At 38.3% G+C, this 15,543-nt stretch overlaps 1 protein-coding gene across 4 annotated transcripts in view; it reads right to left on the bottom strand.

Moving 5' to 3' along the window:
* Positions 1-15,543, bottom strand: part of SLC16A10 (solute carrier family 16 member 10) — a 78,019-nt gene that overhangs the window by 45,898 nt on the left and 16,578 nt on the right. The window lies entirely within an intron of this gene.

Genomic DNA, 15,543 nt, shown 5'->3' with positions numbered 1-15,543 from the left:
AAGTGGTCTTTATCATACTGCATTACTCTGCAAAAATTGTTTTGTTACATTTAAGACATCTAATCAGTTCTCAAAATACTAAGTATACTTCTAAAAATATTTAAGGTTTTTTCAAGTTTTTATATAGATAAAATCTAGTAAAAAATGAGATAGTAGTAAAGCATATATAGAAAATTAAAAGCCTATATAAACAACGATATCCAGAATAAATTGTTTAACTCAAAACCACATATTTATTCCAATAATATTCCTACTACATTACTTATTCTTTTACTTTGGATCCACCTGTTAGTGATCCTTTACCAAAACCATGATACCTGCTCCCAAAAAACCAAAGTTTGGTTATCACATAGAACTTTCTGGAGATTCTTTTAAAGGAGGCATAGTTTTTCTTGATAAAGAACCCACTACCTTAAACAAAACCAATGGTTTTACTGAATATTTTGCTGTATTCTGAAAAAAATTATCAGAAGTCCAAAGCTCTTATTTATAAAATAAGTAGGTGCAACAGCACAAAACTGTGAGCCAATCATACTGCTGGATCATTTCCTCCCCCATTATTCACCAATGCCTTTAGCTCTTCAGGCTTTTGGGTGGCTGTATTAGAAAGACTCTTTGTACCCACCATGAGCAAACAGACACAGACACACGCTGTCTAGCATAATTTTTTTCTCTAAAGTCCTGGATTAAAACATTGTTTGTTACTTCCTTAACGTATGAAAGTCTTTTTTTCTTAAGAGAAACTAAAATCTCATCAAGACAACTTGTGGAATCAGTAATCTCCTTCAAATATCTGAGGAGAGTTGGAAGACCTTAGGGAGTTTCGATGCTTTATTCCTTAATTGTTCACTAGAGAATCTTTATCTCTACATTCGTTGAAAAGAAGCCTAAATCCACCACCCTGTCTAGCAATTGCAATAGTCTTGCTTAAGCTGCACAAATCTGAAACACTTTCCTGCAGTGACTCAGCCATTTTATGTCAATGGCAAGAACTGGTACATAATCAGTAGAGGGTTTTTTTTTTCCCCAGTTATATTGCTTAATAGCACACTACAGAATAGTACAATAGTTGTTATCAAAAAAGAAAAGCACTCAAGTCTTTCTGTTGAAGGGTCAATCTCCATCCATTAACAGTGAACTCTGATTTCTTAAAAGTCTGAGCATTTTAAATGTGTTATTTTATCAGCTCGCAATCTGAGCACCAAGTAGCTTGGTTACCAGCATTTCTACACCCATGTTTACTGTAATGCTATTCCCAGAACAGTAACCCCACTAGACCGATTAAGGAATTACACCAACAATTTGCCATCTTTGCAGTCAGATCTTAACTCCAAATGAGTAAGTGAACTATTATTCCCTATTTCTAATTTTAAGGGGAATGAAGAAAAGGACTAAAAATAGTATTAAACCTAACAAAAATGTTATTACATCATAAACAGTAACTGTCACTAGATAACATGAGTAATTATTACTAATGCTAATATTATGTGCATATAATACATATCCACACTTCACAGAAAAAAGCCATATTAGATATAGAGGGATTTTTTCATCTTCTAGAATGTAAAAAAAGCTTCTAACTCTTAGAATGATCCAAAAAAGCTTAAGACACAGGACTACTTCCACTGGCAAATAAATTACAGCCTCCAGGAGAAGAAAACGCAGAAAAAGCAACAGAACAAGGAAAATTGCTGTTACATGTATTACATGCAAGAGCCTTAAGCTCTGTTGCTCATGAAGTACAAGCTGTCGAGCTTCGTCAAAGGCCTGCTGCAGGCATCACTACTGATATTAACAGGTATGAAACAGCATCTTCCATCAAGTTCTATTTGCACAGTGTTGTATTACACAATAGATCATCTGCACTCCCAGGAAGAGGCAGAGAGAGGCAATGGCAGGAGGGGGAGCCCAAATAACATCCTGCCCTGGTTCTTCCCAGGCCCACGCAGGAGCCTTCAGCCCTGGTAGCACCAGCCCACTCTGCACGCCCAGAGAAGCAGAGGGGCGAAGGCAGGTGGGAACCCAAGCTGCAGGCTCAGAGGAGGGGACACCCTGTCCAGTCCTCCCCGGGCTGCCCCAGGAAAGCCTCAGCCCCTGTGTCCAGGTGTGACACCATCAGGATGAGGCAATGCCCGGGCACTTTCAGGGGAGAGGGGGAAATACTGCCCTGGGGCACGGGACACATTGGGGGATGCTGGGGAAAAGCATTTCAGGGTCACGCAGGACTTGCTATGGGATGTTCAGGGGAGGAATTCAGGTGATCTGGGGAGGAGCCAGGGTGGGAAAATAAGACAGGTAACAGGATAAATAGGACTCGTTCACGCAAACAGTTTGCTGGTCAGTATGCTTGTCTTGCCATGCCCTGCACTGAATCAGCACGGCGTGTCCTGTCTGCTTGCTAAATTCCTTTCTAACCTTTTCCTGGGCAAGGGACTCTCTATCTGTGTGCATATCTGAGTGTCTGAGCACAGCACCTGGGGGGATTCATATTGCCAACACATATACATCTATTATACACACACACTCTCACTAGCAGACCTCCATTCTGTTCAGCTAGAAACAGGAGTAGGATGAGGCCACCAGTGCTGTGTTCATGTGACTTATTTGACTGTCAGTTCATCTCTGTGGCCAGCCATGTATGTGTGGTGTACATGAGCACTCTGTGTGACTGTGCCTACCACAAATACATTTTCTGCCTCATTACTGGCTAGACCAGGGACACAAAGCTGCAGCAGCCTCACGTTTCTTGGGCTGTCAGATCTGGCCTGGTATTTCCCCACTTAGAACTAAGAAAAAAGCTATAGTCCTAGTTTAATAGGCTAGTCTTTCCCTTCTGGTCCAAGCTTGCATTTTCAGGAAGTTGCACTTGTCCTACAAGACCAATTAGTTCTTCCACCAGCTCTGGTGAAACAGCCAGTGAAAAACCAGTGACAGTAAAGCTTAGTAGGAACTGTCTTGTCTAGACAGCTCAATTTGAAAGTTCAGTTTTAATTCCACCATCTTAAAGGATTTTTCATGTGTAGTGTCCCTTCAGAAACAAGCTCATCCTTCTGAAGAGCTACTGTAGCACTTATTTCCAGCTACTACGGAGCTAACTGATGCGGCATCCAAAGCACTAAATTGTATTGGCAGGGATAGAGGGCATCTCAGTTGCACTAAAATAATGCCCTTCCCCCAAAAGTCTCCCTGTCAATTTCAAAGTAGCTTTTATATTGACAAAAAGAGTCCTTACTGGTATTAAAAGAAAACCTCTGGGAAGCTCTGCACTTCTTCCCAAGGACTCTCACAGTCTAAGAAGAGTTGCAAGTACAGAACACTCTCCTAGCAGCAACTAGAATACAAGTTAGGGAACTCAACAGCTGTTCTAAACTACTCCAGCCAAAGCATCCGAAAGATAGCAAAGTCCAAATATCTTTATGGAATAAAGAGACTTCCATGCACTGATCCCTAATCAGAAATGGAAGTTTGGTGCACATAACTTCACCTTGATTGCATAACATGGTGTAAACCAGCTTTAGGTTAAAGTTATAGAAAGATTCTCTCAAAAAAAAAAGACACCAGCACATGCAATCAAAAAGCAAAAATTAATAAACATGAACAGCATGCCTGCCCATGAGTACAGTTTGGAAGAACTTTCAAGTAAGACTGCAAATAAAAATGTCAATCCAATAGACTGCACAAGTAATTAACTATTCGGAGTGTGGACAGCAAAACAATTTTTCAATTATTCTGAAATTATTAAAAACGCATTCTGCAAGCGTTCCTTTAGCTGAAGTGCTTCAAAGAAAAACTTAGTCAGCATCTCCTAGCCAGCCCAAAGAAAACAAAGAATCAACAAGGCCTGCTTGCTTTCAAGAAAGCCCTATTGCTTCTGCTTTATTTATAAAAAGCACTAGGTGCCAGAGAAGGAAGAAGTCAGCAGTAACACGAGGAGCCCTTGGCAGTTCACCTAGTAACTACCCCACCAGTCTTCTAGCACTCCATCTCCAGAAGGTGGCTGCTCTTCAGAGTTTCTTTGAGGCAAACAAGAGAAGGTTTACTGTGCAAGGAATGCATACTCAGCCCATGAGAAAGGAAGCTGATCAGGAGTCGCAATTTCTCTGTGCACAAGTAGTATTGAGTGGGTTAATAGGATTTGGGGATGGGGAAATCTGCATGTATGAACAAGACAGGAGCCTGCAATACCAAGATCAAGAAAAGGATTAAGCTGATAAGCCCCAACAGCTAAAGCTAGTGTGACAGCACAATCCTGCATTTCCCCTGGCACCAGCAAGGTAGAAAAGCAAGAAAAGGGGGAGAAGGAAAACTAGAGATTTCTTGGATGACAAGATGGGAACAAAAGTTTCTAGCAAACAGACCAGAGCCCCATACAAAAAAATAGGTGACAGAAGTTATGTTAATAAACAAAGAATGAGTAATTTTAACAAGTCGGACAATAGGTCTAAAACCCACCAAAATATGTTTAAGAGGTAGTAACAGATTAGGAGCTGCTAGCATGAGATAGAGACAGGTGTTCCCTTTTCATACAAATGTAGAGACACTTTGTAATAGAAACATTAAGATCGATAGGATTGGACAACGAATGGGAATGCCTGGGTGTGGAAACACCAGAAAGAATAGCAGAAGAAAGGCCTTAAGAACAGCATGTGTTGATGACACCTAGATAAGCAAATCAAAGATCACAGTACAACTACATATCAGCTCCTCTAAGTCAAACAAGGGACAAACTATAGACTTAAGTCGTTAAGAGATAATGGTGGGAAGATAAACAACAGGATTGAAGCCTTAAAACAGTCAAGATAGGGAGACAAAAGACTGAGCAAATCCTAATGGTTTAGAGGTGGAACAAGATGAAGAGACCCTCATCGCTGTCAGCTCCTATAGGGTACAAAAGTCACATCCAAATTCAGCACACAGCTGCTGACGTAAGAACCACCCAGAAGACATGAGGATTTGATAGCAGGAATCTGTCATCCCTCACTTCAGTGGGAGGAGTTTTACCAATACCACTTTGACACATTCATCTGTGTGGTCTGGTTGCTTGATAAGCTAGTTCAATACATGCATGTCAATACTCATGAGTATGTGGGTATGACTGTGTGAGCGTATAAAAGTGTGTGTGTTGGGGGGTGTTTGGTTGGGCTTTGGTGTGGGTTTTGGGGTTTGTTTTTTAATTAAAAAAAGTCACCTCCGCATCCTCTAAGGGCTCACAATGATCTTTGCTACCTTATTCATCACACAAATGGAGGGGGATGAATGGGACAGGTAAGAGGAAAAAGAGTTATACTATAGCAACCAAGGGAACAGTCCACAACATCCATCCACATATAATCCAGGCATTAAGGAATCGCACATCCTAGCCTTAGTACAGGCCATTTTATTTCTGACTCAACATTTCCCACTATTTGACTGGTGGAAAGATTTGGTTGCAGGAAAAATTCCTGCTTTCCTAAATAGTATATAACACTAGTTTATTGTGAAAAAAAACTGATACAGCAATTTAAGTGCCAAACTACTCCAAATTAAATATTCTTTTATAGCTCCAATTTAATTAATTCTCTCCCTGAGTATTCCTGGCTTATGAACTTCACAATTTAAAGACCAATTCAGACAATTCCATACACCAATACAATCAAGTTGCATTTTACTACATTCTTAGACAGTGAGTTACATGCAGTGCCTTCCATTTAAGGTAGACAATGCAACACCACACATCACTTGCATCCTTCAGTCATTTCTTAGGATTACCTACTCAACCCAATGAAATTTGCAAAACATAAGACTTGTTAGAAAGCATGTGAAAACAAAAACAAAGTATAGCTTGTTAAAAACAAAGGGAAACTAATTAGGACAGGAATTTGATCTAATAAATCATTCTGCATGAATAATGATCAGCTTGTCAAAATTCATAGTGTTTGTTCATGAAGCTCACAGCTGGAAACAGCAGGGATATTTCAGGTCAAGAATGAGGTTCTTTGGCAAAAACTACACAAAGAAGTTTGCATAGCTCCTGCCAACACCATGCTTAGCTTGAGGCAATGCTTTTACTTTCAGGAGCTCTGAAGTGACTCAATTTAAAAAATCCTTACTAACATATCCAATAATAAAAAAAGGATTCTGGTAGTTCTACAACCAGTTTACTCCTACGAATATTACAGACTTCATATGAGAACTTACAGAAGCTTGAAAATAAAAAGACTCAAAGCAGCAATGTTTATGAGTATTTATCTTCCTTTGGTAAATGCAACTAGGGACAGCCCCTTAGGTCAAATTCACTAAAGTTTCTCATACTCAGGATGGCTACTGTCTAACAGGGTCATTCCTGCTCTTAAAAAGCCTGCAAGGAAGATGACACGAGTATCTCTCTCCCTTACCCCTCATCTGATCAAAGAATATCTTCATATAATCCTGCCAAGGCAAACAAGTGATGCCATACACTTCAATATTGGTGACCATAATTAAGTTTTCCTGACAATCAGAACTACATATCCCTTCTAGGTGCAGACTGGTAGAGCTTTATGAAGAACACTTACCTTTTTCATAGGTTTAATATAGCCAGATACAATAAAGGTATTATAAAAAACCAAAAAAGATAGGGATAGGAAAAAACTTTTTATTCTTGTTAGAGGAAAAAACCCACAGCATTTCTGCACAGCAAAGATACAATTAGGAATTGTTTTAAAAACTAATCCTCTAGATGAACAAAGTCACTTCAGTAAATAATTTGGAAAAAATAGTGTTTAAGTATGTTTTCTGCATTTTAAAAAACTAGAATAAAACTTAAGACAGTGTGAAAGTTATCTTATTTTTTTACATGGTTTATTTTCTTTAAGAGGATTCTTTTCCCCCTTCATCTAAATTTTATTCTAGAAAACATTAAAACAGAAGTATTTCTTCACCATAATGAAGAGGTTACCTCCTCTGAGGCATGAGCTTTTGCATACCTAAAAGCAGCTTTAAATCCTTATCATTCATCAAGCAATCACAAATCATGTGATTAAACATCTTTTGAATAAAACAGAGTTAAAGAAAACAGTGTTTAGATATAATCACTTATTGAGAATTATCTGGATATGCTAAAGTATACATGACATTCAATATGTCTAACATTAATTGCTTAGAACTTCTTACAGCTTTCAACAAAAGGTTCATCCATCATGAAAAGATTCTTAGAAAAACAGTTTCCATTGGACAAGAGGAAAAAGCCCTTTGAGGAATGACTAAACTGGCTAAAAGAAACAAGAGGTTAGATTAGCATACAGAGAGCAGTTACCAGCAACATCCAGAAAGAATCCATGCAGAGTTCCATTGTTGTATGGCAATATTAACAAATCACCTGGAAAAGGAAGAAGGCCTGAAGTGACAAAACTCCTCATCTTAAAAAAGAACTCAGGTGACTTCAGTTGAAGGGGGTCTGTCTGCATATTTTTTGAGGACAGGTTTGGGTTTTTTGCATTTTGTTTGTTTTTAGAGAGAGAATATATAGGGATGATTTAAGAGAAAGAGGTTTGAGGGTTTTTTACTTCTCAAAACAAAAATGGGATGGGACTCCCAAAGTTATCAGAAAGCACATTCAGAACACAAGGAAGTGTGAATTACATTAATACATTCAACTGTGCATCCTCTACAACTGAGGATTCTGAAGTCCGCAGGTATGAAGTGACTTTGAAAAAAGCAACTGATATAGGGTGGTCTTCTCTGTCTCTCCAAGTCTAAAAACCACTGACTGGCCAAGGGGAAGAAGTTATATAGCAGGAAGGACTACTCTTTAAGCATCAGTTACCAGTATTGGATACAGAAACACTGGCTTAGGTCAATTTGAAGTGTGACTTATTATTTTTATGTAATTCTATTTGCTCATGCATGATACACAGTTATGCAATATGTAGTGTTATAGTCCCTTTCATTAAGCATTAAAGCCATACACCTGGTTTTGCAAGAGAATATGGATGAAAAGAAAGACTTCACATGCATCAAGTCTGGACAATACCACATTGGAAGGAGTGACAGATATGCTTTAGGACAGGGCTGCTATGTGCAGGGACCTCAACATGCTGAGAAGTGGGCCAACAGAAACCAGAAGGAATTCAAAGGCAGATGTAAAGCCCTGCACCTGGGATGAAAAACAGGAGCCAGTACAAGCTGCAGGTGGATTGCTTAGAAAGCAGATCTGCAGAAAGGGACATGAGGGATCTCATGAACATAAGTTGAATCCGAGTCAGTAGTGTCCTTCAGCAACAAAAACTGACTGCATTCCAGATTGCATTGCCAGCAAGCTGAGGGACATGAACATTCCCCTTTCAAAAGGCTATACCTGGAGTTGCACTGAGTTTTCTGCTCCCCAGAACGAGAGACAGACACACTGGAGTGAGCACAGGAGAATGCCACCAAGACAACTGAGGGCTGGGGCACTTTATATAGGAGGACAGACTGGGTGAACAGGGTTTGCTCAGCCTTAAGAAAAGGCTTAGGAGGCAGGAGCAGTACAGATCTTATTGCTGTCTACAGCTACCTAAAGGGCATCGATAAAACAGAACACTGCTCAAAAGTGCACTGCTATAGCACAAGAGGCAGAAAACAAGATGGAGCATGGGATTTTTCACCATGAGGGTGGTCAAACATCAGAACATACTACCCAAACAAATAGCAGACAATCCGAACTTGACTGGATGAGGCCCTGGGTATTCCAATCTGACTGAACTTGCTCTGAACAGGGCAGGTGAACAAGACGATCTCCAGAGATCCTATCCAGCTGTAATTATGATTCTATGAACACAGACACCACAGCTAGAAGAGTTTCACATGCAGGGCTATTTCCTCTAAAATCTACTGCCAGGATACTTGAAAGGAAAGGTCATAGTTCTCACAATTAATGAGGGTCCATGCAAGCACAGAATCATAAATTAAAGTTTTGGAATGTTTTTATGCAATGAGATTCTCTTCTCCATAGCTACCAAATACAAATAAGAACATACAACTGAAATATCAGAAAAATATGGTTATTGTCGTTAAGTGAAACAGTCCTCAGTTTACCCTAGAGGTCTGGTCCCAAGTGGCTCAAGCTGATGTTTTATTTACAGTTATCAATTTCAATAATCAAATTTCTGCCAGAAAATTATGGAGTTGATTTACATATTTCTGTCAGCAGCTCCTGATTCTCTTTGGAAGAAAGATGCTACTTTTAAAAAAGTTGAACTCAATTATTCAAAAACCTTTATGTTCAGGTTTAACACAAATATAATTTGTTTTCTCAACTATAGTCATGCCACTGAGCACACCAACACAATTTAACCACTCACTAGTGACAATTCAAATCTCAAAAAAGAAGTCACATAGAGATGTATGCAACCATTTATGTCCAAAATAAAAGCTATGACTGCTTCTTAAGATGCTATGTTCTCAGTTTGCATTCAAAAGTTAAAGTCTGGATAAAAAAAAAATTTTGCGTCATGTATTTTAGCAGCTGAGGACTTGGAAGTCTGAGAGCACGAGTGGAAGTTCCAAGGAATCCAATTTCTGTCTTGCACAGTAATCCAAAACAGTTATAGAATTAATATTATTAATAAAACAATGCTAACAGCTATATATAAGAAATTCTTGATTTTTAAATTTAACAGAATTCCTTATTCCTAAAGTTATGCAGAAAAAAATCCAGGACATGTTCATAGTCAAAACATCCATCAGATAAACCACTGGAAAGTTAAGAAAAGCATGGTAAAGACAAACCAAAATAAACTGTTCAAAGAGCATGTGGATCCAATAAAAAAAACCACCTTTACCTTACTAGCTAGAAAAAGAACTTGGAAAGTTCAGCAAGAATAGCAATCATTTATACTGCACATCACATTTGCAGTCTCACTTGGAAACCTTTGTGCAATGTGACAGTTTAAGTAGCTTGTTTATATCAAAATTTGCAATTTCAGGACCTATGACTACATTTATACTATGGTGTTGAACAAATGCTCTAAACTACCACACAAGCATTTTGTTTTATTAAATGCCAAATGCTTAAATTCTGTATCTGTATAGACTCTTTTGCATACACTAATTTCTTTGTAAGATTCAGAAGTTAAGCCATCTCATTTAGATCTAATTTTCAAGCATTCAAGAAAGGTATAAAGCAACTCTAATTAGCTCCAAATTAGCAACAGAGACATGAGAAAATACCAAATCAAGTAAGTTTCTATTAGCAGTAGTTCAGAAAAGCAAAACACTAAAGTCGTTACAAACTCAAGGAAACATTGAGGGGAAAAAAGTAACATGGTTCCATTTGCTCTGCTTCTCATAAGCTGTGCACAGTGCAACATCCCTAACTACTGAAAAATGCCAAGAATAAGCCATTTTCTAGTTTGCACATGACAGCCACATGTGCATGGTACAGGAGACCCATAAATTTGAAATCACATACCTCTGCATTTTATATCAGCCTATTCAAGTCAGTTTTGAATGCGTTTAATTTTTATTACTCAGATCAGTATTAGTATCAAAATTCAGATCTATAATGACAAATACATATAATAGTATGTCCCTTAATTAACATATTTCCACTGTGTACAGGTTTTATGAACAAAACACTGGAGCTATATCATGACAGAAACAAATCTGAAAACAGCAGGCTGTGTTTGATTCTGCTTTTACACTTTCCTAAAAATGTATGCGTGCGCATTCAGAAACAGAAGAAGTTCCTGTTCGCAAAAGGAAACGCTGTTTTCTATTTATGTATTAAGAATAAAACATTATGTATTTGCAGCAAGTATCTGTGACACTACATACCTTTTACCTCTACTGTTACCAACCCGTGGATGTCTGCTGAGGAGTGCTCCAAAGCCTCCATGCCCTCTCTCCTCCTGCTTGATGCAAGCATTCCCAATAGCCTTTGGGAGTTATGCAGAGCCATCAGCACCCTTTTCTCCTGGGGTGGGGGGAGTACAAGTGCTTGCTATAGCCTATCACTGGAGAGGAAAATATGGATACACACATATCCTCTTTCTTAGTGTGCTAACAGCTGTAAAACCATGGCTAGGTCTAAGGAAAAGTGGTTTCCAAAGCATAGCTAGACCTACCTCCAGCACTGATGGTATATCTAACTAGAATGTATTTAAGAGTGTGGAGGATATCACTTTAGTCCTTAGGAGTATAGAAGCATTTGACTTTTTGATGCACAGATTTAACCAGATGAAGTCTGTGAAGATTCAGTATGTTTTTCCCTATTATTTAAGATGGCACTCTGAAGACAAATTTACAGTAGCATTAACATCAAATTCTGTGACAGCTCTAAACAGAAGTCAAGCATGATTGAGATCACTTTGTCCTTACAGAATATTAATAGTGTATTTATATGGCAAGTCTGCTATATTTTGATATTTTGACAGTAATTAAAATAAATGGAAGGAGATTAAATAAAACCTACTTTAGATTGAGGAAGTTTCAAGAAGAGATTCCACAATGAAAAGACTGCCTACAGGAAAGAAGTCCAGTTCTCACTGACAGGCAGAAACATACTGCATGGAACAATTACTTCCAGAGTATTTAATCTGAGTTAATCAGGGTATTGTTATCCATTTACCATAATACCTGTGGAATTTTGATCAACGATGTAATGTATTAAGTGTTGTAATATACAGTGTAAGAGAATCAGAAGGAATATACCCTGTAATTTGTGAAGACCAGCTGCAGAACAGGAATTTGAGAGAGGCAGATACAGATTTTTATAGCCTAAAAAAATGCATAAACTGCCCATAGCAACAATCTACAAAAGATAAAAAGCACTCATCAGGTCAGCAAGACCCAGAAACCACTTAACTTACTCCTTAGTTATCTTGCAAATACAAGATGTTGAAAATAAGTTACCAGGCATTGTATTCTGATAGAGTAAATTTTAAGGTGGATTTGAGCTTTGCTTATCTAATTATTTTGGGGCCTTTAATGTTTCCAGATGGGGAAGGGGGTGGGAGGGAAGTCTGCTCCTAGACGAAGTAAAAGACTCCAGTGATGTCAAAGCAGTAAGGGTGTCCTAAGGCTACTAAGTAGAAGCTATGAATGACTCCTAACATCCTCTTTCAGGCTGCTCCCCAAAGGCAAAGGAGTGACGACCACCAGTAACAGCATGACTTTCAAATACCAACACCCTAAAAATATAAATCACAAATCCACCCAGTTGTCAAGAACAAAAAAGATTTTGAAGGCTAACCTGCCTCTAAGTTATGTCAAATGAAGAAGAATTGGGAAAATTACATGCATGATGTTATGTCACAGGGTAGACTGGCTAGAGCTAAAAAGCACGCGCTATGTCTGAATTAGAAGACCAACCCAAAATGAGTTAGTTCAAACCCAAAATGGTTTGGTCATTCAAAACAGTGATACATACTGCATCTTATTCCACATGTCCTAACAATGTACTGCCAGAAACATTGACACAATTTCAGTCTTCAGCTTAAACTTCAGTTGCTAAGTTTTAGTGTAACTCATAAGGGGAAAGATAATATCTATCTCCACATACTATTTACACTGCAAGGTTCAACTGCAATACTTACGAATAAAAACTGAAAGTTCAGCTTCTGTTCATTTACAGTTAACCTTTTAAAATAGTTCACTAGTTCTGACAGTTCTATAAACTTACAAAAGTAATTTCTTTAAGAGCCAAGTTCTCCTGCTCAGCAAGCAATTATACAAAGATTAGTGTCTGGTAATTCATTTATTCCCTTCAATGAGCAAAAATAATGGGGATTGGATTTCTGTGACTTCAAGCAGCTCATGCTCAGTTACTACCAGATGCTCAAAGCCATCACAATGAATCACAGCAGGAAAATACATTAATTGGATTAAGTGTTAGTTTTACCTTTCCCTCTTTCCGATTGAAAATTGAGAACATTTTACCTCATTTAATATGAGGAATGTAAAAGTAAACATAATAAGAATAGTAAAGCTAGTAAAACAGAAGAGTAATTACATTTGCCTACATTACTTTTCTGAGCGCTCAAACTAGAGAAGAAAACAGTTGCAAACAACTCAGCTACAGAAACTGTAGAAACTAGTACTTCAAACTGGCAATCTGCATCAGTAAAGTATTGAAAGCCAATACATACAGGAAGTCAGAGACCTTACATCTTGCTGCTGGAGATCAAGAACAACAAAATAAAAGTCTGAGACATTGTCTAGATAACATTCTTACTTAAGGGAAAGAGGGAACAATTTCAGAAGGAAAACTAAAATACTCAAGTCATTTTCTAATAGAGCAGCACTGACCTATCCAGATGTTGCCCATATACAGAAAATAAATGTTAAGAAAAGCAGCAGCCCTTCATTTGCATGCAGAACCTTGGGAGTGCCACTGGTTGCCTACACCTGTTTAAGCCAGAACCAGGCAGCATACTATTCAACGATCTATTTTCATAGCAACTGGTCTATTTTCAGAGAAACTGAAAGCATAACAAAAAAGTAGAATGCTTGACTTAAATTATAAAACCAAGATAGAAACATTTTAATATATAATCTATATTCAGCATATGTAAAAGTGAGTACCAATGTGAACATAATCAGGACGTTTTACATCAAGAGATCAGCATATTTAATGCCTCAGCATTCGGATTCGGTTTTTCAGTTGTTGTTCTAACCTGCAATACCAACATAACCCTAAAGTATCTACAAGTTCTATGTTATAGCTGAATACTCTGAAGTTATATTTGCTACAACATTGTCTTCAGTGTTTTCCTTAGAATAATAAAACATTACCAGATGCTTCCACTTGCATTTGCTTATATCCAGCTAAATCCTACTCAGCTAATTTAGTTGTTAGACAGTTTCCTCCTAAAAAACCCTCCAAATTTCATTCACAAGTACTCTGTCGTCTTCATGAGATATAATTAACACATTACCAAAGTCCTAAATAGCATATTAGCCCAGCCAACACTTTAAAATTAAAAAAAAAAAATAGCTGACTGGCAGGTACCAACTGGCATCTCCCAGATACTTTGGCAAAGCAGTATTCCCTGCCATGACAGCTTTCAGAGGAGCAACACACTGCTTCAGAGAAGCAGCAATTTACAGTTTCCAGCTCCAGCCAAATGTGGAACTCAGCATGAATTCCCTCTCCCAGAGACAGGACATAACTGACTGGCACTGTCTGGCCTCTATGTATGGCTCTGTAATCCTGCCAAGATCAAAAACTGGAAACAGAAAGGTTAGAGGCAAAAAAACCCAAAAAAACCCACCACACTGAGCAGCTGTATCTTGTCTCTGAGAACATGCTTTAGAAGTCTAAGAATGTTGGCTCGTAAACAGCTTCATCTTTCTTTATGTATTCACATGAATTTTTTTTCTTCTGTGTAGCTTAACTTTGCATATCAACAAACCACTGGCCACAACCATGCCTGGAAAAATTGCCTGTAGCTGCCTCATATTTGGAAATGGCTGAAAACAATGCAGCACCTACAATTATAGTCTAACTTAGGAGCTATATAAACAAACAAGCATTCCAACTACAAGATTAATTTACCTTTACTTCTGAGGAACTGAATCATACATAAGCATTGGCTACAGAAACTCAGCATCAGCCTATTTTCTATATGCACATGAACTGAATTCTAGAGCAATTAGAGGCTGAAGCTCATACAACATCACATGGAAGACAGTTCAGCAAATACAGCTAAATTAGTAACTACATACAACATCAGAGCATCAAACAGTTCTATGGCACTTTCTTTTCTGTACCAATCTTATCAGGCTCTGATAAACCTTCAAAAGGGAAGATAACTTTGACAATAAACTGCCTAAAGATCCAGGTAACTGGGTTTGTAAACATGATCTCTAACTAGCAGGCACTGGTGAGCCTGTCAGAGCATGGATACTGTTAGTCAGAGCAAAGACAGTACAGATGTTGTGTTTACTCACAAATGTATGACTATTTTTTGTTGTGGCCACCAACAAAAATGAAATGCTCAGGGTCAGTACAGGATACCTGGAGTTGGATTCAACTTCCACGTTAAAGCACCCAAGTGTAGATGTCTGTGTGAGGAGTCAAAGCTCCCACTAGAGTCAGTGGACATCTAGTTAGCACAGCTAGGGTAACTGCAGAGTTTCAGCCCACCCTAAAGTTGAAGCCTGCATCTGGCCAGCTGAGTAACTCTCTGGATTTCACTGAATGTATAGACTAGATCTCCATCTAACTATAATCTGCAAGTTGAATCCCACACCTTGCCAGTTCTCTCCTGATGTAACATCACTGCTGCATATTTTGCATCACTGGCTGAAAACACCTGTGTCACCCAATATTCTCATACAGCAAAACAGACAAGCAAAGCAAGGCAAAAGAAGAAACAGCAATGAAAGCTAAATGCACATTACTGGTCCAGTGTGATGCCAATAATCACCAATTGTCACCAGTGTCATTTAAGGAAGGCTGCATTACACCTCAGTACATATCATGCCTTTCATAACACAACAAAACCCTCCAACCATTACATTTGCTTTAAAAGTCTCATAGTGACCCTGATAAAAAACAGGGAAAAGAAAGGCAAGGGAACAACTATATATAGTTTACCTATT

Source organism: Grus americana, chromosome 3, assembly GCF_028858705.1.
Source record: "Grus americana isolate bGruAme1 chromosome 3, bGruAme1.mat, whole genome shotgun sequence".
Classification (NCBI taxonomy): Eukaryota; Metazoa; Chordata; class Aves; order Gruiformes; family Gruidae; genus Grus; species Grus americana.
Note: the sequence above shows the minus strand (reverse complement) of the source record. Positions and strands in the feature narration are given on the sequence as shown.